Below are 8515 nucleotides of genomic sequence, written 5' to 3'. Positions count from 1 at the left end.
TATTTTCCGCATTCAAGAAAATTCCTAATGAATTTCTTTGTTTTGTAAGCTGTGGAAACCCTGATACTGCGTATTTGCTCTTTCAGACTCTGAAAAGTTTTAGAAAAGCATCAATTGAAATATTGGTTGTCTGACAAAGTGAGTTGAAATGATCCAAGTATGGGCTATATAAGCCTAAACTAATGTACAAGAAAAAGCAGTGTGTTACAAAGTGAGAGCGTAACAAGGCCCCCTGGAATGGGGAAAAGGTACGGAAAAGGAAATCCATGATAATAGGTAATGATGATGATGATGATCATAATGACTGATCATCATCATCACCTATTATGATGATGTGTTTCAGAGGTTTACTAAACAGCATTTCAGTCTATAGGCATAGATCTAACCTTTTCACAGAAACACTAACGGCTTTCAGGTGTACCACCGTCTTAAGACAAACTTCTCCAAGAAATCCGAGAGGTAACCGACATCAAGCTAATAGACCTCATGAAATCCACGAGTTTTATAAGTCTGCCAGAATTAGAAATGAAAGTAGTCATTTTATGACATCATGAGATGAAAACAAGTTTAGCACAAAAACGAGGCTGCGCCTCGTGCTAGCCAAGAAAATCCTTCCCACATGGGAGAGAAAGAGTTCAACAACTCTTATACTAATAAGGCTCTCTGCATAAAGAGCGTTTTAGAGCTCCCTCATACGTGTGGACTGGTGAGGGTGGGCCTCTGCACAGACTCTCAAGACCTCACAAGACCTTGCAACAAGAATTCCCTTCCCCTAAGTTTAGGTCTCCTATTGAACTTCAAACCAATGTGTTGTATAAAATCCCCTGAGCCTATTGTTCCTGGAGCTCCATTGATGAGACTGGAAGGGGTTTTTCAAAGAGGGAAAAGGAACACATTCGAAATATAAACAGCTGTAAAACTGGCTCTAATATTGCACCTCACGCTTGGCGTGAGTCTATTGAGTCACCTCACGCTTGGTCTATTGACTTCAACGTAACAATGCAAGAGTGATTGACAAAGGAAACTTCCGAATTCGAAAAACTTTGGAATCTTGGCACACCGCTAACACTAATGAAGCAGACAATAACTCCAAGCCTTTGCCAAAACAATATTCCATTTCTTTAGATTAGCGCATTTTTTCCCTTTTACCGTTTTTAATATTTTTTCACACTTCCATTTCGTATATATTCCCATCTCGCTCATTTACATCTTAGTTTTTAAAGGCTTTAATCTGCTGGAAGTTCTTAACCAGAGAAGGCTTTTTTACATGAATATGTTTCCAACACCTGGTTACTCTTCTGTTTTTAATATGACGTAGATTACAAGATAAATAATCAACACTTGCGATCTACATTTGACAACAATGAAATGACAACGATTTAAATATAAGTAAAAGAAAAAACATACTATAAATTTAAAGTACAGGGAATTTTCGTGACACCCCCGTGGTGTGTAATTCCCAAATAGACTGGCCGAGCCGGGCGTTAACCCGTTCCTCCACAGACATATTCTTATGTTTTCTGAGTTTACAAAAATAAAACCGGAAGTGAGAACTTGAAATACTGAACACATTGAGAATGAAAATGCAAGGTCGCAAAACACTCGGCGACTTTCTATGGCGAACTGGAGGGCTTAGCTGGTAGCCCCCTGGAGTTCTTTGCGTCGATCTTAATACCTCTAGAACTTCCGCTCAAACTTATTCGTTTATATTAATTTTGTTTCTGTTCATTTTATTATTATACAGTTTTGTGTCTTCTCGTTCAATCTGTTGTTTTAATGAATGCTCCCTTTCAAGGCATAGCCAAACTATTATTGTGCCACCTTTTAATTACTGTCGGCCAATCAGTATTAAGTAAGTAGCTGTTGGGTAAGCAGCTGATAGTTCCTTCAAGTAGTTAAGGTTTCTTCTACGTTGGAAATGGATTGTTATCGGCTATATCTGATATCTTCAGGGTTGTTTTGCTTGCTTTTTCTCTTGGTGTTTTGTCTCACGCCATACCGCAGCTCTTCCCAAGGTTAGTATTTAAAATATTACCCTAACTTTAACTTATCACTGTATCCTTATATACATTCCTCACATAAGCTACGATACTCCATATAGTTCAGACGGCAAGAATGTTCAGACTGAAAACAGGGGCAAAATGTCTTCAGAGTTCGCCGACAAGTTGGAACGTGCGGTGCATATAACTGATATTAATCCCCCTTTTATGTACGTATGCTCAGTGCTGGTAAAATCCGAGGCGCGAACAGCCTTTAACAACTGTTGCCTCCCAGAGCAATCTAATAGTCGGAGACCCAGAGAAGACAGTTAATTGACCGAAAATAACTAAACCTCAAACAAACTATTAAGCATCAGAAATATGCACACAGAATTCATTGGTTCGGCTTCCAGAAAAGTTTGCAAATAAGCGCGGGATCTACTTGCACTAAAAGCTCGTAAAGTGTATTGGTCGTGCAAAAATAGGCTTTACTTAATGCCACCTGAATTTGTAGATAGTTCTTTCCGTTGAACTGGAAAGAATTCTCTTTGAGTATGAGTCATAGCATTTCTTTGATATAGCTTGTGGGGATTAGAGGGTTATTTTTGTGAAAGTTTTCGTATGCTTTGCATACTGTAGTGATTCCCTCTTCCTGTGGTATATTTGTATATAGACTTGTGACGTCCATCGATGCAAGGAAAGTTCTTTTTTCTATTTTCGTCTCTTCAATGAAATTTATGAAATCTGTAGAGTCTTTAAGATAAGACACTTGTGATGTGGAAATCGGGAGCTGCCCCTTAGTCGATCCTTACTGCAGTATGAAGTTTCAAGGCAGTGCTTCAAGGCAGAAGAAGTGATCGCAGTAAGGCAAAATCACAGAAGAGAACAATGGGGTTTTTCCTTGCCCTGCTTTTGAAGGATCTCCTCGTCAAGGACAAAAATAGGAACGAATTGGTGTTTACTGACAATGTTGTGCACATTTTGTGGCTTGACAATAGTGACACTGCCGACAAGTTCGTTTTCTCAGAGGCCTACCGGGATGACAGAAACTCAACGTATACCATTGTAGACCGTGTAAACAGTATTGACGAGATCATCACTGATGCTGCTGGGTTTAAATCCTACAAGCTCCCACAAAATGAAGCGAATAGAATTGAACGATTGCTGAAGGTGGCGCTGATAGTGACATTGACTCTGACGAGGAACTAGTTGAAAATGAAGAAGTTTCGGATGAGGACTCCTCTGATGAGCATCAGTGTGTCTGTCAATACTAGGTCGGGGCGTTCGGCAACGCGCCTGTTTTGAGTTATAATCCCACAAGTTGATGGTACTCTCTAGAGGGTCAAAAGAGGAGACGGTTTTTTTTGCATTAATTATGACTCTTAACTTGGAAAATTTCGTAACCTATGTACATACAGGTCTCGCTGTGACTTCAAGTTTGTGAGCATAGTCATTGTCATTAGTTTTTGAGCATCGTAGTTCCCCTGAGAATTTTATAAAGAGAAACTTTATTTGGTGTATTGTAATGTTTTTAGATTTTTTTTTTTAATTGAGTGTTAGTTTGAGGCAGTTGGAAACTACCCAGAAAATTGTGAACGCAACCACAGGCACTACACGTGTTAACAGAGACAAGTGGTTTCGTTATTATTTTCAATGCCTTACTTTGTCATATGAAAGCGTTATATTGATGTTTATGATCTTTCCACTGTTTTGTGCTGTTTCTCGACATCATTTAGGTTATGTTTCTATAGATTACTCACCAATAACTAGTGTACGAGCTAAAGTGAAAGTTACCTTGTAATAGCAGTTAAGTTTTACAAGACATAAAGCGAGTAGATTTCTCAGTGTAATATGACAGTATTATATTATGCCCAAATGTATTACAATATTTAACCTGAATTCGAATTTAACAGGGAAAAGTCCTTCGTGCGTTGAAGCAATAATGAATAATGAATAACATACAAAAATTTTAAAAGAATAATGAATAATTCGAACAAAACACACAAAGAATAATGAATAATCGAGGTCCAATTATTCAGCTTCCACCCCCGAAACATCAATTTTACTAAGCTGGTGCTTTATATTTGGTCTTAATAAAGCGAATTAATAATTCTCAAAACTCTCTAATCCAGAACCTCAAAAATCCAATGCCTTGTTTCGTTTGCAAGATAAACTCAATCCAGGGAACGGATGACACCAACCGTTCAAAATTGAAATTTTCAGGCACAAGAAGTCAACTCACGCAATGCCATTCCTCATTGACGTCGATACAGTGTTCATTGCAAGTCAAATCGAGATTTAAGTTAATTAACGAACCGCATATTCTAGCCATTTGAAACAGTTAAAAAGGGTTGCAATGTGACATTCAACCAGAAATTTAAGTTAAAATTTTCAGTGATTTCATGTGGCCCATGGGACAGCATTTTCCGATTGGTCGCTCAGAACCAATCACATTAACGAGTATTGCCCCAAAATGTAAACGTGAACTGCGCCCGAGGAGGAATGAACCAATGGTACGCGATTTTCCGATGGTTTCGGAATATTCCCGAATTCCAGGACCACTTCGTGAGGTATACCCAAATGTCCGAAAGTTTTTCCGGAATATTTCCGTTCCATTTGATTCCTCACGCGATTTTTTTGAAATATTTTGTGGAATGGAAAGCGTTCCCGATTTCAATTATACCTTCGGCATTTACGTTCAGTTCGTGATTATTGCATAAATCTGAAGTATGTTATTGCAAAGTAAACTTATATTGAATGTTCTAGGGCTAGGCTCTTTTTTAAGGCCAGGTCAAAAGGCTTCAACATATGCTTCAATTTCCGTTCGACGCAATGAAACATGTTGAATGAGCTTTCTTTTGTTATCGCGAATGTTGAATGAAGTTGGAGCCGTTTGCCCCACTGTTGAGTATATGCGCGTGCGCACTAATCGGTTTCTCAATGACGTGTCCATGTCCGTATCCATAGTAACAACCGCGGCTACAGCCTAGGACTAAATACCAGGCCTCTCGTGAAGCTCTGTTAAATCAAATGATGTCGTGAAACCATTTGCTCACCCTAGCAGTCATCATTGTTCAACAAAATTGAACGAATGTTGAAGCAAACGTTGAAGCGGTTTGCTCGGGGCTTTATACATTGCGTCTTTAGATTTTATTTTTTAAAAAGGCATTTGTCAATCTCCTTAATTAATTTACGTGATGCAAGAGGCCTAAACTGCCTCGAGTTTTGTAACTTCCCGAAAATGAGTACAACCAGAAACTCATGACGTTAAACTGTGTAACTTGCAACGCTTTTCCTTGGTACAAAGCCGCGGGATTTTAAGGCGGCTCAAAACAGTTTCCAACACATTCCAAGACTTAAATTTTGATGTGTCATTGTAGCCACTTTTCATCAGTTGATGCTACAATCATAGTATCAAAAAACTGCCCAATCACTGGTGAACACGTTGATATTATTTTTGTGACTCAATAGGTTACCATAGCAATACTATGACCTGCTAAAAACACCCTTAATTTCAGCTTTAAGCGCTTATATTTCAAAAACGGCACGGTGAAATTTTTCTTATAACAGAATTTTGATTAGCAGGATAAGATGTAACTTTTGGCAAAGTTTAAAAAAATTCTGTACATGGGGTTCAGAGCCACCTAAATTTTTCGAACAATTAAGACGGCTCTGAACCCAATGTACAGAATTTTTTTAAACTTTGCCAAAAGTTACATATTATCCTGCTAATCAAAAGTCTGTAATAAAAAAAATTCACCGTGCCGTTTTTTTAATAAAAGCGCTTAAAGCTGAAATTAAGGGTGTTTTTAGCAGGTCATAGTATTGCTATGGTAACCTATTGTGTCACAAAAATAATACCAACGTATTCGCTATTGATTGGGCAGTATTTTGATACGATAATTGTAGCATCAATTGATAAAGAGTAGAAATTATGTCCCATCAAAAATCTACGTCTTGGAAAGTGCTGAAAACTGCTTTGAGCCACCTTAAGACACCACTATTTATGCCCAAATATGGACAAAAATAAGATCGAGGCTGCATGCGCAGGAAAATGTACGAGCTACGTAAATAAGCAAAATTTTTAACTCATAAAACCCCAGCTCTGAACCAGGGTTAAACGCTTCAATGTCACTGACGTGCTTCTGGTACAACATAGTACAAATTGGTCATGATCGAGCGTGTGAGGAGAATAAAAAAACTTCTTCACTTTTTATCTGCCTATCACCTTCCAGTACTGAAACTATTTTTCAGTTCAAAAGTACACGCTAACGATATCATGGGTCAAATGACTTCGAAGTTGGTGGGGAAGACCCTTTAAAAGGGAGTGTTTGATTGAGAAATCTGGATTTAAATCCTTCTTCGAATTTTCAGATTATTTTCCAATCGAACACAGAGTATGAAAACAAATTTTAAGAAGATCTAATATTTATTTTGGTGTCTAAATCCTGATTTCCGAACACACCTCCTTGTGATAATTTATCACAGAAATATCTGCGGTGAGTTTCAGTAACAAGCAACTTTTCTTTCTTTAGAACAATGTCGAATTCTGCCTTTTGATCAAGCTAAACAATTTAACAACAGACGTCTGATAAATCACCTGATCCAAGTTGTCCAAGTTCCAAATGAATCCTCGTGCAGAGTGCGGTGCTATGTTGAACCCAACTGTGACAGCTACAACTTCAGAATAGTGCCAAGTCCCAACGGAAACTTCATCTGCGAATTAAATAATTCCACTCATGAGAGGCATGGAAACGACCTGGTGAAAAACATAGCCTATAAGTATCATGGAGCAGAGGTGAGTCACGTTCTGGAAAAAAATGCCCAATTTTCCTGTGAAAGACAAAACGAAAACGCAAGGTGACACACGCTAACATCAACCCGGTGTGACCAACACATCACTCATGCGCACAACCATTTCAGCCGGTCAATTAGCAACCTTGGACAGCTGTTTCAGCCTTGCTGGGCCTCATTAGCACGGCGTAGCTAACATACAAGGCTTAAGAGGCTTAAGTGCCAGTCAGGTCGGCTTCCTCGGTTCCTTGTTTTCCAAGGTTCCCAGAATTGATTTTAAAGTACAATTACTGCCAAAAATATTTTATTCTTCCTTGTTCCCAGGCAGCTACTTTAATGATCACAAGTAACCGATTTTCCTCTTTTACAGAGTGCTTGTGAAAACAACCCTTGCAAGAACGGTGGAACCTGTCCAACCGGATTTACAGAGAGGGGATATCGTTGTTTATGTTCATTCTCTTTCATTGGACATGACTGTGAACAAGGCAAGTTGAGATTTGAATTTGCTGGAGCAAAGCAAATGAACGCAATCTTTGCAAGATGCTGAAAGAACGCCAACGAACAAGCCTCAATAGGACATTTCATACTTGAACGATAGTGATGCGTTCGTTGTAACTTGGTATTGATGTTGCCGGTAAAATCCGTTTTTACCTAGCTTAAATTGGTGATCCTCATTTTACCTAGGTTGAATACGTACTAAGATTAATTGAGGGGTTAATAGCTGCTTTAAATATTCAACCTAGGTGAAACTGAATGAGGATCACCAATTTAACCCGGCTAGGTAGAAACGGATTTGACTGACAACATTGATACTTCTCAGTCCACCCACACACCTTCGTAAACACAGCGTGACTGGGCTTTATCGAGTTCTTTATATCAAGCGATTTTTTAGTTCAACTCAAGACACGAAATATTTCGTGCATTTATATACAAGAAAACCAAAGAGGAATAAAGGTGCGTTCGATTGACCGTATTCCGGAATAGGAATACATGTAATATAATTTTTAGATATCTTTTGGTTTTACTGAGATCCACGTTAAAATTGCCAAACACCTGCTAAAAAGCTATTTTAAACATATCTTTATTACCATTGTTGCTTGAAAACTCGAGACATACCCGGTTTTAAGTCATCTCTTCACGTATTCTTAATCCGGAATAGCCTGTGAATCGAACGCACCCCAGTCAAAGGAAGGTCAATGGTAACCAGGCTTTCGGGGAGAAACTTTGACGCAGTGGTGAGGGAACCCAACTTTCCACCAATCTGTAGCGGGCTCGATTTCCGAACTCAACGCCCCTCTCTTCAAGAGCCAACACTTAACGGATTGGTACACTTCAATTTTAAGTGATTTGATACACAGTCTCGGGGCTAATCTCAGTCCTATTCAGCAAACTGGTCCTCACCAAAATAAGGTTGAGTCTACACAACGCTGTACGTGGCATGATCGAGTCAATTTGTCACGCTATGTAATAGCCAATCAGGAACGCCCATTTTGGGAAATAAACCAATCATATTGCGAGATAGTTATAGATAGTTATAGACAACGCTTGCTCTTTCTTTGTGTCATGATTTTGGTCACGGTGTGAAATAAACACTTTCTTTAGCTTTGGATATTGTGGTAAAAAACAAATCGAAAGAGGTTCAGCGTTGTCTGTACTCTTATCGACAACGAAATTCGTCATCACAGCGGTCAAAATTTGTTGTGGACTCACTCGACTGTGCCACAACATTTTGACCACACTGT

General features: G+C 38.8%; 1 long non-coding RNA gene across 1 annotated transcript; it reads left to right on the top strand.

Moving 5' to 3' along the window:
- Window positions 1–1813: 1813 nt before the first annotated feature.
- Window positions 1814–7193, top strand: LOC138018379 (uncharacterized). Its single transcript, XR_011126006.1, has 3 exons — window positions 1814–2015; window positions 6515–6777; window positions 7144–7193. It is a non-coding gene; the product is annotated as an uncharacterized lncRNA (long non-coding RNA).
- The last annotated feature ends 1322 nt before the right edge of the window (window positions 7194–8515 follow it).

Source organism: Montipora capricornis, chromosome 10, assembly GCF_036669925.1.
Source record: "Montipora capricornis isolate CH-2021 chromosome 10, ASM3666992v2, whole genome shotgun sequence".
NCBI classification, from domain to species: domain Eukaryota; kingdom Metazoa; phylum Cnidaria; class Anthozoa; order Scleractinia; family Acroporidae; genus Montipora; species Montipora capricornis.
This window is presented reverse-complemented; position numbering and strand designations above follow the sequence as displayed.